General features: G+C 39.2%; 2 long non-coding RNA genes across 4 annotated transcripts; both read right to left on the minus strand.

Annotated features, from left to right (window-relative positions):
* Positions 1-14,622: 14,622 nt before the first annotated feature.
* LOC145109002 (uncharacterized) lies at positions 14,623-17,179 on the minus strand. 2 transcript variants are annotated; one of them, XR_013708699.1, is made up of 7 exons: positions 16,602-17,179; positions 16,438-16,495; positions 16,035-16,096; positions 15,444-15,586; positions 15,157-15,265; positions 15,018-15,091; positions 14,623-14,822 (listed from the first exon to the last, which is right to left on the minus strand). It is a non-coding gene; the product is annotated as an uncharacterized LOC145109002 (long non-coding RNA). The 2 variants fall into 2 exon arrangements; XR_013708698.1 differs by having other exon boundaries at positions 15,444-16,096.
* Positions 17,180-17,194: 15 nt separating this feature from the next.
* LOC145109001 (uncharacterized) lies at positions 17,195-19,468 on the minus strand. 2 transcript variants are annotated; one of them, XR_013708697.1, is made up of 4 exons: positions 18,871-19,468; positions 18,697-18,787; positions 18,282-18,560; positions 17,196-17,852 (listed from the first exon to the last, which is right to left on the minus strand). It is a non-coding gene; the product is annotated as an uncharacterized LOC145109001 (long non-coding RNA). The 2 variants fall into 2 exon arrangements; XR_013708696.1 differs by having other exon boundaries at positions 17,195-17,852; positions 18,697-19,468.
* Between the last annotated feature and the right edge of the window lie 1,531 nt (positions 19,469-20,999).

Consider the following 20,999-nt stretch of genomic DNA (forward strand, 5'->3'; position numbering starts at 1 on the left):
CAACAAATGATTAGCCACATGAAGATGAGGTAATTTGGGAGCAGTAACAAATTGACTCAATCGATTTACTGCATAAGTAATATCGGGACAAGTGATATTGAGATACATTAAGCAACCAATGAGTCTTCGATAATGAGTGGGATTACTCAAAAAAATTATCAAGAGATTTATTAAAGTGCAAACTAGTGTTGAGATGCTTCAACTTCTCTATTCCAGGATGTCCAAACCTCTAGTGCCATTGATTAAGAGAAACAACAGCATGAACCTTGACTTGTTCTTCATGTATATCTTGAAACAAATATAATCCCCCTCAATTTTAGCAGTGCCAATCTGCTTCTTGGTCGAGATCTGCTTAATAATGGCATGATCATGATAAAAAGAAGCTTTAATGGTTTTTATAAAAGCCAACTTTGAGATTGATATCAAATTGAGTTCAAACTGAGGAACAAATAGAACATCTGTAACATCCCAAAAATACAGATAAAATTTTGTTTTTAAATTCATTCAAAACATACGATACTTATATCAAAACAGTCGAAAGTGTATCATAGCAACATATTAACAAAGTACAAATTCCAAAAATCACAAAATGTAGAAACCGTAAGGTGATGCGGTACGATCAGGTCGGGCTGTTCCCCTTCAAACTGGAAGTACCTGAAACATAAACTGAAAACTGTAAGCACAAAGCTTAGTGAGTTCCCCCAAAATAACCCACCCCATACAAACATACAACCAAGCATATATGGGTGCTTGCATTCCCCTTCGGTCGGATTCAACCGGATACAGTCAAACATATATGGTTGCTTGCAATCCCCTTCGGTCTATTTCAACCGGATATTATCTCTATATCATGGTCTCAAATGCTGCTTGATGCTTAGGCCCCCAGTGAAAAGTGGCAGCCTTCTTCGTCAGTCAAGCTAAAGGAACCACTATCATGGAGAAATCCTGAGTAAATCTTCGGTAATAACCTACCAAACCAAGGAAACTCCAAATCTCAAATGGAGATCTCGGAACTTCCCACCTCATCACGGCCTCGACATTGGCTGAATTGACCAGAATACCATTATGGTTGACAAGGTGCCCCAGAAACTGCACCTCGCGCAACCAGAACTCACACTTGGAGAACTTCACATACAGTCTCTCCCTCCTCAGGGTCTCCAATTGTAACGACCTGTTCTGAATCAATTTCCTAATTCGGGACTGTGGCCTGAGGATAGATTATCATAAGGTTTTGGGCCTTTGGAATAGAGATATCTAAACCCATTTACGTATAGATAATGTAAATGAGGTGATTCGGGAGATGGGTCGTGTCTTGAAGCCAAAGGGGTATATCGGTAAAGTGGCAGTTCGAGCCCTTTATGGGTTTTGGGTTTTATTCGGAAGGCTGTAAAGCTTGGGCGCATTGTTAAGAGCGTAGGGATTCTCGCCACCTTTTCGTGGATATAAAGTTCGTTGGAAACGGACTTAGAATGAAGTAGTTATATCACTTGGAAGTTTTTGTCAATATTGGTCCCTAATGGAGAAAAGTGGCAAGAAGGTACCATGCATACAAGGTGGCCAGCGCGGAAGTACGCCCATCATAAGTTAGGGGTACGCCCAGCATAGTGCTGGATAACTGAAACGCGGGTGCAAAATACGTACGCCCAACATACAGGTTGTACGCCCAGCGTACGTCCAAGATCTCCAAAACCCTAATTTTTAGGGTTAGCTCACTATTTAAAGCACCTTAAGTCCAAGGGGGTGCGCCTCTCTTTCATTCTCAGAGCCTTAAACCCTAATTTCGAGTGACAGCTTCATCCAAGAGTGTTGTAAGCTTTGTTGGTGCATTTTGGGTGGTTTTTGGTACATTTCAAGAAGTGGAACCTCAATACAAGTTGGTGGTTTGAGGGAGGGCTTGTAGATCGGGACTTCTTGCTACATTTTCAGCTCAAGGAATGTAAAAAGTTCTGAGCTTGATCACTAGGTGTTGTTATTTATGAATATGTGGGTTTTTGGTCCCTTTTTGGCCTCATGAGCAAGATCTAGTGGGTAAACACCACTTCGGGAGCTTTAAGTTGCTACTCTTAGCATTTTAGGGGTTATAAGCCCATAAAGTTGCAATCTTTGAGGCTAGAAACCATTCATGCATGTCCTAGATGAGTATTATTGGGTTAAGTTGGTCATTAAGACCCTTTAAGCCATGCAAAGGCAAAGCTCTTAACGGATTAGGTCACAAAAGTAGTTTGGAATTTCTACGAGTATGCCCGGCGTACAGAGTCAACCATCCCGTTGATGGTCAATGTGAGGCGAGGGTACGCCCAGCGTACAAAATGGGTACGCCCCGCGTACGCCTCTGTTTGGGATTTCGGACTTTGGGCTTCGGTTTTTGGTCATCTGTTGGGACTTGATTCTTGGACCCTAATAGACTATCTGGTTGGTTGTGTTCTCGGATAATTGAATGATTGGATCATAGGATAAGGCCCAATAAGGGGGTTTGGGCCTAATTTGGAAAATTGGGCCATTAGTGGGCCTTTATGGATTTTGGATTTTTGGACTTGATTAGTTTTGGACTTGGGACTTATTTAAGTATCTCGTGGGCCAGGGGTAAAATGGTCATTTTACCCAAGTATGGATTATGGATCATGGTATAGAACCCAATTGCTAATTGGGTGATATTTTGGTATTGATAGTTCAGGGAGTGGACATGGCAACAGCTAAGGATTTCTTGGAGGAAGCTTCTACATTCGAGGTGAGTCTCCTCACCATACCAATGGGTCTAAGGCACCAAGGTCGGCCCATTTAGTTAGTTGTAGTGATTATTGTAGATTCACTACTGATATGTCTGGTATGCATGTATATGCGGTATGCTAGTGACTATGTGGTATGCTATTTGACTATGTGGTATGTGGTATGCTAGTTGTCTATGTGATACTTGCATGAAATGCCATGGGGGAGCCCATGTCACTTGGATGTAAGACCATATGGGGGAGCCCATGGCTTCCCAGGTAAAGACCATGGGGGAGCCCATGACACTTGGGTGTAAGACCATGTGGGGGAGCCCATGGCTTTTCAAGTAAAGACCATGGGAGGAGCACATGGCTTTCCAGCTAAAGACCATGGGGGAGCCCATGGCACTTAGGTGTAAGACCATGTGGGGGAGCCCATGACATCATGGAGTAAGACCTTTGGAGGAGCCTACAACATCCCTATATGTTTATATGCATGACTTATGTGATTGATATGGTTTATGTAGCTGTTATAGCTAGTATGGATTATGTGGTTATGTGGATTGTGTGGGGTATGCTCTGGGGAACTCACTAAGCTTTGTGCTTAAGGTTTATAGTTTTGGTTTCAGGTATCATCGATTGGAAAAGAAGGGCCCGGCTTGATCGTAGAGCACACACCTATGTTTTCCGCAATAAGTGATTTTGAGATGAACTCTGATAAAAGTTTTAATTAATGATGTTTTGGAATACCAGGATTAAATGATATATGTGTTTTGACTAAAATAAAAATGACATTTTTACCCTTGATTTTTGGGTCGTTACACTAATACATCCCTCAATTGCTCCTCACACATCTCCTGGGTCTTGGAATATAACAGGATGTCGTCGATGAATACAATCACAGACCAATCCAACATCGGTCGGCACACGCGGTTCATGAGGTCCATGAACGCGGCTGGAGCAATGGTGAGCCCAAAGGGCATCACCACGAACCTCATTTGATGATAACCCGAACGAAGATCAATCTTGCAAAACTGGGATGCGCCCTGAAGTTGGTCAAACAAATCATCAATCCTTGGGAGTGGATAACGGTTCTTCACCGTTAGCTTATTCAGCTCCCGGTAGTCAATATACATCCGATGTGACCCATCCTTATTCTTTAAAAACAAGATCGACTCTCCCCAAGGAGAACTACTCGGTCGAAGGAACCCCTTGTCTAACAGCTCCTGCAGCTATGTAGACAACTCTTGCATCTCCATAGGAGCTAACCCATATGGTGCTTTGGCTATCACAGCTGCACCAGGAACCAAGTCAATTCGGAACTCCACTTGCCTCTCTGGAGGCACTCTAGGAAAATCCTCTGGAAACACATCCGGGTACTCTTGTACAATCGGCACATCATCTACAGTCGCCTTACCCTTCTCCCGACTATCCATAACATAGGTGACAAAACTGAAACAACCCTGATGAAGATAACATCTGGCCCTAGCGGCTGAGCATAGAACCGGCCCGCGATGAACGCCCTCTCCATGTACCACCAACTCTCCCCCACCTAGGATTTGTTGTAACATGTTGGAGAGGATTGAGTTGGAACCGTAGGGGAGGTTTGTGCAAGTATCTTCTCCTGTTATCACAGTGCAAAAGAGAGAGCTGACCGTTAGTCGACGTCCATGAAGAGTTCCCGGAAAGAGAGAATTTTGTCCCCTTATTCGTGAGGAAGAATGATCCTTTTATACCTGTTTAAGGGGCGTGTCCCTCAACTGATTCTGTTGAGGATTCCCTCATGAGATACAACGTAGCGGACCCATATTGGAGGGTCCTCTGTCACGTCTTTTGCCTTATTCCCTCATTGGCTGGAAGGAGATCTTCTAAACGCTTACGAAGATCGTGACTATTGTCTAATAGGCGACTTGGACTCTCTGATTGGTCTCACGTTTACCGGGATGTAACTTCCTGGAGAAGAGGTTAAGGCGCGAATCTGCACCTTAGCCGCCATATCAGTGATCTTCGCATTGGCAAAGACCCGGTCTTGGCTTCAGACAGGGTTTGAATAGGTTCTGACCAGGCTAAGCCTGGCGTTAGTTTGAATTTTCCTTTTTCGATGTTCTCCCTGAGGGATACGTTAACAGGGTCCGAATACGCACCATCTGATGCTCACAATCAATCACCGCCCCATTGGGGCTCAGCTAATCCATCTCCACTATAACCTTGTTCCCGCATAAAGGAATAGGAATCAAATCGATCGGATACTGCTCGCTGAATATCTCTCGAATACAATCCCGATGAACCCTCGATGCCCAAACAGATTGATCATCCGCAATATCAGCCTCTAATGGACAATCCAGCTCTCCCAGAGTTCCGAAAAACCTCTTGCTGAGCGCAAAAGACACAAAAGATCGGGTAGCCCCCGAATCAAACAATATCACAGCATAGATACCGTTCACAAGGAATGATCACGTCACCACATCTAGTGCAGCACGTGCCTCCTCGGCTGTTAGCTGGAAATCCCTGCTCCTCACAAAAAACGTATCCCCCTTGCCCTGGCGGCCATCAATAATCCGTAGGGTCACTGGAGCAGGTGCTACTATTGGTCCTCCTAATGCTAAGCTCGGAAATTTGGCCTTCTTTTGTCCCCTCTGGTTGCATTGGAAGCAAATCAGATCTGATGTCTGGGTGGTGATGGTAGCAGCAGTGTAATCCTTGCTAAAGTGCCCTGTCTTACCGTAATTATAGCAACCCAAACCACCCGCTCTGCAAACCCCATCATGCGACATGCTGCATTTGCCACAGCGGCTACCAGAGTCGAAACCCTTAGGTTTCTTTGCTGACACCCAAACCTTCTGCCCATGCTCCGCCTTCCTCTTCCATATGTGCTCCAAATCAATCTCTCGTTCCTGCGCCATGGATATCATGTCATCCAGAGTCGGGCATGCAGAAAAACTTACGAACTCCCTGATGTTAGATCTGTGCATATCATGGTATAAGGTCTTCCTCATGTCCTTATCTGCTGCATACCGGAGTACCAACAAAGCACTCTCTCTGAACTTGGCAGTGATCTCCGCCATAGTCTCAGTCGTCTGCCTCTTGTCTAGCAACTCCGTAGCTAACTGTTGCATCTCAACAACTGGTGCAAAATCTGCTCGAAACCGGGTCACAAAATATGTCCAGGTCATGGCCTCAATGGTTGGGGCTCCCAAAGTATAGCCGTCCTCCTTCCACCAATCTCGGGCTCGCTCCCTCAAACATCCTGTAGCAAACCTCACCTTCAACCCCTCGGCGCAGAAGCTCGTCATCTGGGCACACTCAATGTCAACTATCCAACGCCTGGCTGCGATGGGATCCTTCACCCCCGCAAGAAATCAGGTGCCCCACATCCCCTGAAATCCTTGAAGGAGAGTGTGCGTGCCCCAGACTAGCTAGCGGCCATATCGGCCCTGAAGATCCAAAGGCGATCCTTCATCAGCTTGATGATACCCTCCTTGATCAACCAGAACATCACCAGGGTCGATCAAGGATACCTCTAGTAACCTCAGATGCAATGAACTCACGTAGCCTCTCATTAACCGGTTCAGTTCTCGTGCCTGAACCAGATCTTGATCCTGAACCTCCTTCTCCATGACATGTCATCACCATATTGAAACATAACCACATAAAGAATTAGCAAATATACGAGAGGGTTCACACTATCGAGTTCCCTAGATTCATCGTGGTCTTCCAGGTCTCGGGTATAAATCATATGCTTCCAGTAGTACGGGCCCAATAATAACTTCCATACCTATTTATACCCTCCTCAAGGACTACCCTGACTCCTCCAAGTCGCTCTTCCCAACTAGCACATTCCTCAAACTATAAGGCGTCCTACGCACCAAATCATCTCTTAGGGATTTCCTAGGACTCCCTTCCTCACCCTTCTCTGCTATCAGCTGCAGAAGGAACTTCTACTAATACTACCTAAATACTACATGAACACAAGTACATACTATCATTACTAGATAATTCTTCGAATGATAGGTCCCACACTAGAACGTTTGGACTCAAACAAGAGTTGCTCAATAGAGTTAAACCTATCCTTCTAAAATTATCCAATGATGATAATATGTAATCTAACGCATTCATCCACTAGTTAGTTAGTACCAACAGAATTTCCTAAGGCACAAAGCATGCAACATTCGAGCATCACGCAATTCAACTCAGAACATAACCTATACAGGTCATCCTAATAAGTAGTTGATATGATACTAGCATGCGATTCTATAAGCTCATACAAATAGGCACATAAAGTTATCTCTCCTAGCATTCTATCATGCAATTATGAACAAATCCTTAGCCCCTAATCTAGCATGCAATTCTTATAACATAGCATAAAACATATAACATGTACGGGTATTTTGGGAAGACTTAATTAAGCTTGGCTGATTGCACGCATCGCACCCCATTTTCTTTTATTAAAATCCTTTGATCAAAATGTTTCTTTTCGAAAAATCTACCAAACCCTCGATTTGAGTATAGGCACACCCGAGAGTATGCCTGAATCCTTCAAACCAAGGCTCTGATACCAACTTGTAACATCACAAAAATACAGATAATTTTTTTTAATTCATTCAAAACATACGATACTTATATCAAAACAGTCGAAAGTGTATCATAACAACATATTATCAGAGTACAAATTCCCAAAATCACAAAATGCGGAAACCATAGGGTGATGCGGTGTTATCAGGCCGGGCCCTTCGCCTTCGAACTGGAAGTACCTGAAACATAAACTGAAAACCGTAAGCACAAAGCTTAGTGAGTTCCCCCAAAATACCCCACACCATACAAACATACAACCAAGCATATTTGGGTGCTTGCATTCCCCTTCGATCCAATTCAACCGGATATGGTCAAGCATATCTGGGTGCTTGCAATCCCTTTTGGTATAAATCAATCGGATACTATCAAGCATATATGGATGCCTGCAATACCCTTCGGTCTATTTCAACCGGTTATCAGGTTTATTTCACCCCTACCCTACCATATAATATCATAACAAAGAATCACAGAGTCATCAATTAAACATAAGCATAACTGACAGTTGTCACGAAGTCAACCATCATACTACAACATAAACTAGTGGACCGACATTGGTGCCTTCGACCCACAGATACAGTGAAGGAAGCCCACCTGATACTGAAGACAACTAGATCTCACACCGAACCGTTGGAACTAGACTTTGACTAATAACACAATAATTAACCCTAACTAATAATTAAGGTCCATTACTCAACTCGCTATTCCAATAACCACAACCAAACCCCTTACACTGGGCATACACTGGGCGTATTCTCTTCCTACGTGGGGCGTACTTCGGGATCTAGGCGGGATTGGGGTCTCACTTGGCTACGCTGGGCGTCGCCAGTAGTATGCGGGGCGTACTCCATTTGACCCTAAAAACCAAGCTAAAAAAGTCTTAATCATTAACATATGCATCCAAACACATATCTGTCCTTCTTCGAATGTCTTAATCCATAAATTCTAGAACTTTAAGCCTTTGCATGGCTGAAAAGGGCTTAAATCTTAAAACTCTAACTTAATCCACACTCATCACCACCAAACTCGTGCATGGCTAGAAAAGGACCATCAAGCAAACATTTTTATGAATCTACAGGACATAACATGCATGAAAGGACAAGTAATATGCTCTGGAGTGTCCCAAACTAATAAAGTTCCAAACTTTGGGACAAAAAGCTCATAAAATCCAACTATGGAGATCAAAAAAGAAACAAATCAAGGTATAGACTTTATACCTTCAAAAGATGCACAATGAGGAGTAGCTTCTGGATCTATAAGCTTGCAAGCAACACATCCTTCTTCAACAAATAAGCACTAAAAGTCCCTAACAAGCTCCAAACTCTCACAACAAGGCTTAAACTCAAGATTAGGCTTTTTGAGGGAAGGTGGCTGATAAGGAATGTCCAAGGGAGGCATAAGGTGGTTTAAATTAGGAAGCAAACCCTTAAAATTAGGGTTTTGAGGTTGAGCTAGTGCACCCGACATACCACACGTACGCCCAGCGTACTAGCATGGGTTCCGCGATCTGGCCACATGAGTACCCTGCGCGTACCCACATGTACGCCCAGCGTACGAGGTAAAATGTGAAACTCACTAAATGGGACCAAATGTGCAAACTCAAATAGGTTAAGGGCTAAAATGGAAATACTTGATATTCAGATGCTACAACATCTGCAAGGGTAATATGGTCATTTATACGAATGTTACCTTTCGATTCAACTTGAATTAACATATGGTTAGGTAATCTAACTCTTATCCCTATGATACTCTTTAAACCAGTAAACATGTTCTTGTTATTGCATATATGACGAGTTGCCCCTGTATCTAAGATCCATTTGTTTTATGTATAATTTCTAGATGCAAGAGTAAGAACATAATGTTTACCTTTGTAATTTGTAGTAGTCACAGAGTTTGTTGAGGCTAGTTGACCAGTGAAAACAATAATTAATTGTTGACACTGAGCACTTGTGAGATTGGTAATGTGATCAATTGCTTCATCTTTACTAGAATTGGTAGATTGAGTGTTATCAGATACTGAATTAACACGAGAATTGTTTGAGTTTGAACGTTGATTGAAGCGATAACTATGAGGGGAACCATGTATCTTATAACATTTTTCAACAGTATGACAAGTACGTTTACAATGAGTACAAACTGGTGAATTTCGATTCTTAGAAGGAAATCGATTCTTCTGGTTGTTATAATTGCTTTGCACATTGAAAGCAACTGGTGAAGCTTGAATTGAAATATTGCTAATCTCTCTCTACCTTTCTTCTTGAATTATCAAGGAAAAATGCGATTAACAGATGGTAAAGGATCCATGAGAAAGATTTGATCACGAATTTGGGCATATTTTTCATTCAATCCCATTAAAAATGTCATTGTACACTCAATTTCTTTGGCACCACCACATATACATAGACCACAAGTGCAATTCGTATCAAAATTTGCTAATTCTCCCCATATAACTTTGAGTTTAGAGATATAAGTGCTTACAAAATCATCGCTTGTACAATATTCATCATATTAGCAAAATAAAAACGTGTATAGTTGAAATAGTCTTACAGTCAAAGTCACTTTAGTCTTAGCACATACTTAGGAGTATTTCTCTCTTTTCCAGTTTTTATTCGTTGTATAAATACATGTATCTATTATTGAAAGTAATATACAGAGATTACATTACTCCATATGGTATCAAAGCTGATATCATAAAAGGTCAATTTTTTCTCTTTACGCTACTTTCTGTTCTCCCTTCATGGCAACAGGAACTCCTCATCTTCTCAATCTGGCAACTACCACCGCCTCAATCAATTTTCAGATTTCTTCCATTGCTGATAAACTCGATCGTGACAATTTTGTTTTATGGCGTACAACTATTATTGTTGTTCTTGAAACCTTTGATTTGGAGGATTTTGTTCTAAATCCTACTCCACCTCCGGCCACTGTTACTGTTCCAGCCACCGAAGGAACACCTGCTACTGCAGACTCTCCTGCAATTCCCGGAACTCCGACCACCACCACCCCTAATCCCGAGTTCACTACTTGGAATAAGAGTGATTGATTTGTTCTTCTATGGCTCCAGTCCACGTTATCATAAAAAGCCCTAGCTATTGTTACACGCTGTACTTCTTCTCACATGGCCTGGAAAGCTATCGAGAAAGCATTTCAAGCCCAAACTAGGGCATGTCGTATGCAACTACGGGCCCAACTTCAGTCTCTTTCAAAAGGCTCCATGACCATGATTGAATACATTGAACGAAAACGTTTAATTGCGGACTCTCTTGCTGCAAATGATCACCAAGTATCGGATGAAGATCTTATTGGATATCTGCTAACCGGGCTTGACTCCTCCTATTGCCCCTTTGTCACTGCCTTTATGATGAAAACGAAAGCCTTTTCTCTTGATGATCTTGCAGGTCTACTACTTTAGGAGGAGGCTCGTATTGAACAAGAGCATCTCCGTATGGCTTCTGTTCAACAACCATCTGCTGCTCTTACTGTCAATCGATCTTCCAACCGCTCTACATCGTCCTTCAACAACTCCAGCTCCACAAATTCCCCTGCCTCTCGACTTTCTGATCGAAATTCAGATTCTAGGCGTCGCCGACCAGTTTGTCAACTGTGTAACAAGCCTGGCCATGAGGCTATCGATTGCTGGCAGAGATCAAATCAGACGGATTTTCCGTCTCGTCGACCAAATCCACGGACTCCCACTAGTCAGGCTCATATGGCCCAACACAACAGTCCGTCTACTGCGATTGACCCTGCATGGTACTTTGATACAGGAGCTACTGATAATGTGTCTCCGGATCTTCAGAAACTCAATATTGCTGATGAATACAAGGGTGGTGATTAACTACAAGTGGGTAATGGTAACCATTTGTCTATTTCTCATGTTGGTTCTTCTTTTATGCCTAATCTAAAATGGCCAAATGTTCTTATTGTTCCCAAACTAACCAAAAATCTATTAAGTGTCTCTAAGTTAACTGAGGATAATGATGTCTATATGGAATTTTGGCCTAAACATTGTTCTGTTAAGACTTTTCAGGGTCAAACACTCCTTCGCGGGGATGTTAAGCATGGATTATATCGAGTGCCTCCCACCAAAGACAAACCTTCTTCCATGGCCTTCACTGGTCTTCGCACCTCCCTTCACGGATGGCACAGACGTCTTGCTCATCCTCATGAACCTCTGTTAAGGCGTTTAGTTTCTGCATTCAACCTCCCTCTTTCCTCTAATAAATTTCCTGCTGTTTGTGACTCATGTCAGATGGGAAGAAGTCATCGATTTCATCTTTCTTCTTCTCACATACCTTCTTCTAAACCATTTGAATTAATGTACTCGGATGTTTGGGGACCTTCCCATGTGTTTTCTTTGAATGGAAATCGTTATTTTCTCTTATTTGTTGATGATTGCACAAAGTTTGTATGGATTTATTTTTTATCACACAAATCACAAGTCTTTTCTATCTTCTTACAATTTTGTACCATGATCGAAACTCAATTTTCTTGTGATATACAGAGTCTACAAACAGATTGGGGAGGTGAGTTTCGAACTGTTTCCACCTTCCTTCAAAATAATGGCATTGTTCATCGTGTTTCTTGTCCCTATACACAAGAAAAAAATGGGGCTGTTGAACGTAGAAATCGTATCATCATTGAAAAAGGGTTAACACTTTTAGCTCAATCCTCTCTACCTCAACTGTTTTGGGAACATGCATTCAAAACTGCCACATATTTACATAATAGAACCATCACACATGTACTCAATTTTGCGTCTCCATATCAAAAACTCTATAACAAAATTCCGGATTATGACTTTTTCAAAACATTCGGATGTCTTTGTTATCCTTTCTTACGCCCTTATAATACTCACAAAATTGATTTTCGGTCTCTCCCATGTATCTTCATCGGATACAGTGCATCTCACAAAGGCTATCTTTGCTTCTACCAATCCACCTCACGTATATGTATTTCTCGTCATGTAGTGTTTAATGAAGATATTTTTCCTTACACTCCTCCTAACCCTCCAGTACCTCCTAATGCTCCTTCTTCACCACTCACTTCTCCTACTCTTCTTACCCAAGCTGATAATCTACGGTTCTCCAGTCAACCGTTGTCCTCCACCACCCCTCTTACCTCACATGTTAGGACGATTCCATCTTCTTCACCTTCCACTCACATCCGTCCTCAATCCATACCTCAATCTGTTAGTACTACAACTCACAACACTAACGAAGCACAACCTTTAAATCTTCACTATCAACAATCCATCATTAGCTCTCGTGCCAAACATGCCAATCCTATACCCACGCACTTTCGCCCTGCTGATCAAAATCAGCATTCCATGGTTACTCGTGCTAAAACCAATTCTCTCAAACCCAAAACCTTTACTGCCACTTTATCTACAGATCCGAATCTCGAACCAAATACTTTTTCTCAAGCAATTAAGCATATGTTGGCAAAATGCGATGAAGGCAGAATTTGATGCCCTCATGAAAAATAACACTTGGTCTCTTGTGTCTTGTCCTACTAACACTAATATTGTCCGATGTAAGTGGATTTTCATGATCAAAAGACATTCCGATGGCTCTATTGAACGTTACAAAGCTTGCTTGGTTGCTCAAGGGTTTAGTCAAGAAGTAAGTGTTGACTTCTTTGACACTTTCAGCCCTATTATCAAACCTACTACTATTCGATTGGTGCTATATCTTGCTCTTTCTAAAGGGTGGCGTATCCGGCAACTCGATATCAACAATGCGTTTCTCAGTGGTAAAGTAGTCTATATAAAACAACCAAAAGGGTTTGAAGATCCCACGAAACCTCATCACGTGTGTTGACTACACAAAGCTAGTTATGGCCTCAAACAAGCTCCGAGGGCATGGTTTACCAAACTAAAACAATACTTGGTCACACAAGGATTTCGTGCTTGTCAATCAAACACTTCGTTGTTTGTTCACATTTCACCATCATCCACTATTTATGTTCTTGTGTATGTCGATGATCTCATAATAACAGGCACTAATGATGCTCATCTTCAACACTTTATCTCATAATTAAATCGGATGTTCTCTCTCAAAGATCTTGGAGATTTGAATTTCTTCTTAGGTCTAAAAATTCAACGCCATGCCACTGGTCTAACTCTATCACAGCAAGCATACATTCAAGATATTTTAACTCACAACAATATGTCAATGGCCACCTCGATTTCCACTCTTGCTGATCCTCAAATCCGACTTCAACGTGAAGGTGATCCCTTTGTTGATCCAACTTTGTATCGACAGGTGGTTGGCTCCCTTCAGTACGCTACTATCACCCGCCCGGATATTGCATATTCTGTCAACCGTGTTTGTCAGTATATGCACTCCCCAACCACTCGGCACTAGCAAGCTGTTAAACGCATTCTCTGATACCTTAAAGGAACGATCAGCCATTGTCTACATTTCAAGCCAACCACAACAAAATCTCTACATGCGTATTCAGATGCTGGTTGAGATCGTGATGACAGTCGCTCCCAATATGGGTTTGCTGTATTTCATGGACCAAATCTCATCAGTTGGACCTCTAGAAAACAAAAGGTTGTAGCCCGATCAAGCACCGAAGCTGAGTATCGCTCCTTGGCATACACTATTGCATAACTCATGTGGATAAAACAACTACTTTCTGATCTTCAGGCTCCAATTCAACATCCGCCAATGATAATGTGTGACAACGTCGGGGCTATATTCATGAGTAAAAATCCGGTTATTAGTACACGCTCCAAACATATAACCTTGGATTTTCATTTTATTAGAGAACAGGTTGAGGCTGGGCAGCTAAGCATATGTAAAGTCTCTTCAGTAGACCAATTAGCCGATATCTTCACCAAACCATTAGCCAAAGATCGAGTTGTTTTTCTTCGTTCCAAGCTGCAAGTTCGTCCCGCTCTTGAGCTTGCCGGAGGGTATTTGCAAAATAAAAACGTGTATAGTTGAAATAGTCTTACACTTAAAGTCACTTTAGTCTTAGCACATACTTAGGAGTATTTCTCTCTTTTCCAGTTTCTATTCGTTGTATAAATACATGTATCTATTATTGAAAGTAATATACAGAGATTACATTACTCCATACATCAGATCACGCTTTATTTGGAGGATTACTCTGTTGAAATCTTTCCTTAAGTTCTTTCCAAATGGCTGCAGCAGTCTTCAAGTAGATAACGGAAGCTGAAATTTCTTTTGAAATTGAGTTCAAAATCCAAGAAACCCAAATCCCAAAGTTGAACTTCTTTATGATATGCTATAGTGATGATCAAAATGGAGAACTTCTTCCACAAGTATTGTAGTATGTATCGTGGATAGAAACCCAAATCTTTAAAGGTTCAAGGTGGAGAGTTAAGACCTTATTTTACATAGATTAAAAATAATACAAATATAATAAAGTTGAAGACACAAGCCGAATTTGGGTATGCTTGGAGGCAATTCAAGCTTCCTAACAACTAGGAAAGAGTTTCCCCAGCGTTGCGGGGGTCAGTTGGTATTAGAACTTTTTTTTTCTCTCTTTTTTTGAAGTTCTTTTTGTCACACCCTACAAAACCAAACCAAAATATCAATTGGTTAATCAATATACAGATTTACCCAACACAACATGCATAATTTTTGATGAACAACATATTTTACTACCATCTTGTAAACCATTTAACTTTAAATTCTATAATTCATAAGTATTTGTCTCATGTACGGATATACATGTGGTCTCTTAAGTGGTTGCAAATATACCAACCTAATCAATCTTCGGATACCATATCTCCTCTCTTTCCAAATTCATGAATTAGCTATAATATTTTTTAGTTGCACCTACAATAAAATTTTGATATTATTAGTGAATACAAAAGGTATTAATGCTTGGTTAGCAAAATTACCTCGTGGATAAGCATTGTTCCTCCACTTTTAATTATTTCTTTAACCACCACCTTTCGCTTTGCTAAAACCTGATTCCTTCTACATAATACTCCACAAAATCGGTATTTACTACAAAAACCAGAGGTCAAAACCTCAACATGATAAGATATAAATCACAAATGAAAAAAAATAGATTCGAAATCACATAAAGGACTGAGTTTAATGTAGCACTAATACTCATAAACATTTCATTGAACACGTGGTACGCCAAAATGACCTAAAAATAAAGTTGAAATTCCAAGATTACCTTCTATTTTTCCTTCTTCCCAACCCGCCTCATAAACCGTTCCATTTTTCCATCTGTATTTACCCTTTCCATATGGGATCATTCCTTTGACATTACCAAAGCAGACATCTTTTTCTTGTAGAACAATATCCAAATTACTCATCCTGAAACAATTAGTTATACATAGAAGAAGAACATAGTCGGGTTTTGAAAACATAATTTGGCATTTGTTGGCTATTTAAGAATGCATGCAAATTGTGATTAATCTTCGGATTTTTTCTATGTACAAGACCACCTAATTGAATATAAAAATAAACAATCAAATAGTAATAAAAAATCCCAATTCAATTATTCTAAGAAAAAGGTGAAGAATACAGTTGACAATCAATAAAACATGTAGTTAAAAAATCTCTAAAACACACGAACGTGACAAAATAAAATATGATGTACCTCAAAAATTATCGATACTAATTACGCATAATCAGATATAGTGAACTTTATTTACCATCATTTACTGACAATCACCAAATTGACCATTGAAACTGGGTTTTTAGAACTCCATTATTGGAATAGAGAGACATAGAAAGAGATAAAGGAGAGCAAACAACATACTTGAGAACATCATTCATGATAAGGTCATGCTTCAATACTTTTACCTCATCGATATCTCTAACCTATAATTGCAATCAATTTAAATAGAATTACCTCCTTATAAAGTGAAGAAGAATGGAAAACAAATAAGAAGCATCTGCAAATGAAATGATCTCTTCCTCAACAGAAGCAAATACAAAAGTGTAGAGCTCATCAGCTGGAATAGTTGCTGAAGTAGCTACTTGTGATTGTGATCTTATGAGACCATTAAGTTTTGTCCATATTTTTTAATTGACATTATTAATATTATTATCTCCAGATTATGATGTTGAGAAACCACCACCAAATTTAGCAACTAATAATTATTTGTATTTTTGTTACATCTAGAAACCAAAAAAATGAGTAACACCCAACAAAATCTTACATTTCAATCCACAATAGTTATTTGTTCTGTCTCATCTTCCTTAAAAGATGATAAAAGTCTGTAAAAACAAAAACCTGTTATATCTAAATATAATGAAAAGTTTTAAACGTAACAAACTTCTTCTAATAAACAATATTGTACGTACACAACTAAACTAAAGTCACCTGTCAAATACACAGCTTCCACAGCTTCCAGAAAGTAAAGAGCAACTGCTTGCAACCAAAACATTTTTACACATCAAACCAAAATAAGTGACATCAAAACAAAATTATATACTAAAAAAAACATTGGTGGTAATCATTCTTTTTAGGTCTGGCAATCGTGTCGTGTTCGGGTTGGCGTGTCACGGGTTGGCGGGTCAAAATATGCCAACCCAAACACGACCCATTTAAATATACAGGTCACGGGTTGGCGGGTCACGGGTTGACGGGTTTCGAACATAAACCCATATATGACCCGCCAACCCATTTATTTATACGGGTTCACAGGTTGGCGGGTTCGTGGGTCAGATTTGGGTTCGTGGGTCAGATTTGGGTTCGTGGAACATAAACTTTGAGATTATTATTTAGGAAAAATGGGCAAAATGGTTACAGACTTAGCCTTACAGGTTACGACTTATGACCTTAGGTCATCCACCACGAGTCAAAATGTCAAAACAGTCAAATGGTCTATGAATCAATGGTATATATTATATAATACTTATTAAATATTAAGATTTGATACATAAATACATTTAAAAATAAATTTTTTTTTATTAAAAATATAAATAGTTGGCGGGTCAACCCGTTTATTTTTTGAGAAACCCATATATGACCCGTTTAATAAACGGGTTGGCGGGTTGAAAAACTCAACCCAAACTCATTTATTTCGTGTCGTGTCGCGGGCCGTGTCGAGAATTGCCAGCCCTAATTCTTTTAGTGACATATATGGCACGCTGCTTTCTCCTAATGATAAAAAGTTTGCTGCTTTCTCCTAATGATAAAAAGTTTTTTCATCCGTGTGATCCATGTAAATTGGGAAAAGGAAGACGGTCAATAGCGATGGAGGATCTTATTGGAGGACTCTGGGCGAGGGAGTTGGTGGAGAGACGAAAGTTGACCGGGTCAAAATATTTGAGTCGGTGAGGGACAGGGATCAAAGTTTTTAAAAGAAGAAAAATAATGGACCGAAGGTTTAAAAAAAGGAAAATAAAGCTGCAGAAATCGGAATGAGGAAAACAACATTGTTTCCTAAAATTCATGTGAATTAATATAATATATTAATATCAAGAAACATGGTGGGTGTTCCCTAAAATTCATGTGTATATTCATCCCCAAGTTCCCCTGCTATAATTCTTACTATAACCCCATCTTCAGTAGCTTCTGCAATATTCCTACTCGCCATCTCTTGGTACCTTGGCTCAATCCTGCATGTATCTATTGCATGTTCAACAAATAAGTCATGAATTCCCACTTATAAGAAATCCCATTCAAATTGTTGTTCAAAAGTGTCATTGTAGCATTAATCGTTGCCATTATGTGCATGGAAAGTTAAGTCGAATTTAATATATAAGAATACACGATGTGTCTAGAAGAGTGGTTGATCCATGAGTGCAAATATTTATGAACCTAAATATTCTTTGATGTTCATAATCACTAATTATGAACTTTAGAAGAATAAAACTATGTCACATTCCACTGAGGCATAACATCAAACAGGTGGTGTGCAATTATGCTCAACTTAAAATGAGTTCCTATTTCATTGCCAATCATTTTTATTTTTTAAGATTCATGAATAAAATAAAACAAAAAGTAGTTGTTTATTGAGATTTATATTATATCAACAACCAAAAAAAAGCATAATACCTATACAGTTTGTTTCCTGTTTCTGTATTTGCACATAGGACCAGTGCAAAATGCCAACTCTACATAAATTCCAAAGGCGAATAGAATTGAGGATTCCCAGAGTCTAAAATCATACATGTCAATTTTTATCGATTTTGAAAATCAAAATATAAAGGTCCCTGCTAAGTGATCGGGAGATCGGGAGAGACGAAGTCATAGATATTGCGATGATGGCTGTGACGTCAGAATCAAATTCATGGTGGAGGTTGATTGGAAGACGGAGGTTCAATTCAAATCATACTGAAATTTGATCAGATTGAAACATTATTTACAAAATAAGTAAACATAATTAACAAAATCATTTACAAAATAAGTAAACATAATTTAAAAAATAAATATAGAAAAAAGCCCTAAAAAAAGCGGTTTGGATAATAACCTGTAACTGCTCATCGGAATGATGCAGCCAATCCCTTCTGTCTCCAGTTTCTTTTCCGCCTCCTCCATCGTCTTCCCTTTCTGTTAAACGCCTTTTGTATCCGACAGATGTAACAAAAAACCTATAAATTTGCAAACGCAGGAATGAAAACATACGTGTGTTCAAGAAATTTACCTTGGTGGGTTTTATTAAAAGGAAAAAGCTTTTGCAGTCGATTTGTGCTCCATGATTGATTAAACTATTGAAGCAATTGAGGCAATTGATGGAACGATTGGAGCAATTACATTGAAATCGAACTCAGACAATTACCTAAAGCAGCTTGATTTTTAGGAATTATGAAAGCATGAAGGAAACCAACTACTAAAGAGTGGATTCATGGCTATGCTGGTCGTAGAAGAAGAACATAATATTTGAGGTATAGAAGAAATAGAACATAGTGAGGCGGTGGTTTTGAGGCGGGTAGGGAATGGAAGGAACTGGAGGTTTAGTGATCGTCTCCAAAAGAGGAGGTAGATGAAAGAAATAGAAGGTGGTGGAAGCAACTGTATGTGATTGGGCGAGGGAGGCGGTGAGGAAACACTCGGAAGCGTCGAAGAAGCAGCAGATGGCGGAAGGTGAATGGAACAGCAACTGTAGACAAGCCTCCCCGAAATTAAGTATATATACCTTGGCAAGTGGATGATAGCCTAAGTTATTTGTGATAGCTCAAACTAAGTTGTCAGCTTCAACCAGATAACTCGACTTGTCTCGATTGTTTTTTCAAAAATGGTTTTTCAACCGTAGAATCCACAAATTTCTTTAATCCTATCTAATTTTGGGATAGATAATTAATATGTACTCAAATTTCTCCTTTTTAGAAATCTAGCAATGCATATACTTTTTAAGAAACAATATTACTATTTTGTGTCAAAAACTTTGATTGTTCATCACATATTATTTATATACATATTAATTTCCCTACTACTTATAAATGTGGTTTTCAGTTTTCATTTGCTGCCTGCATGTTGATCCATCTGCTGCCCACATGTTAAAGTCCATCGTCGTTGCCTTCCAATGAAATGTTTACAGAGGGGCCGCTCCTCTTTTCACATTTTCCCACGAACCATACTTCTTCTTCTAAAAGGTGTCGATTTTTCTCCTCTTTCATCCTAACATCAACCTTTCATATTAAATTGTATCTAACTCATATCCTTACAGACATTAACCAATTATCCATAAGGTTAAAATAAATAAATGATGGATAAAATGATTTGGAGTTTTATTGTAGGACCTACAAGTGTTTAATATTCTTTTTATTTAATTATCATGAACTAAAATGTGTTTAAAAATATTGGGATATATACATTAAAGTCCTAATATTTTTAACAATTCGATAAGAAAGTCCTAGTGTTTTTTTTTTACAGTAAAGTTCTAACTACCGACAGTTTTTGACACGTTTATCATTTTTTGCCGGTTAATCGATAATTAGGGCTTTACAATATATATATATATATATATATATATATATATATATATATATATATATATATTAAGTTTAGGACTTTCTTGTCAAATCGTTGGAAATATTGAGACTTTAGTGTATATATATCCCTTTTTTATTATAAATTTAATGGTATGATAATCTTTAAGTAGGAGAATTATTGGAATCTGACCAATGTGCTCTAGTCAGTTGGATCCTATTGAAATCTTTAACATTTGTTTCTTGTAAATAGTTTTTTTTAATCTCAACAAACCGACATTGAAAAAATTAAGATAATCAAGAAAGAAAGAACCAGAGTTGTGTTGACTTTTTGCATTCTTAAAAATGGAGAACTAAGAAATCGGAAAAGACAAAATTGTCCTTCTTACCCCCTTCTCCACATTCACACCATTTTGACTAAGCGGGTGCTAGTTGTGTTTGTACAATCCGTCTCCTCTTTTCAGTTTAAGATTAGGTGGTGAATCAAGAAGAAAGTTTTACAAGTCTTCTCACCCTTTTTTGTTCTCTCTTTTGCATCTGTTTCCCTTGATCGTGATTGTAGCAGAGCAAAGATGATGATGGTAAAAAAAACAGTTGTGTTGCAACAAATATCACAATTAAAAGTTCTTGGGATAGGATTTGGGTCTCACAAGGCTGATAAAATCATTTGTTTATAGGGAAACCAAGACTATACACTAAAGTGTCAATATTTTCAACCATTTGACAAAAAGTCTTATTTTATTTATTTATTATTTTTTTTTTGCAGTAAAGTCCTAATTCACGATTTAACAAGAAAGTTTTAAACTTTATTTTTTGACAGTAAAACCCTAATTATCGAGTAACC

Source organism: Lactuca virosa, chromosome 4, assembly GCF_052849685.1.
Source record: "Lactuca virosa cultivar CGN04683 chromosome 4, Lactuca_virosa_CGN04683_v6, whole genome shotgun sequence".
NCBI lineage: Eukaryota > Viridiplantae > Streptophyta > Magnoliopsida > Asterales > Asteraceae > Lactuca > Lactuca virosa.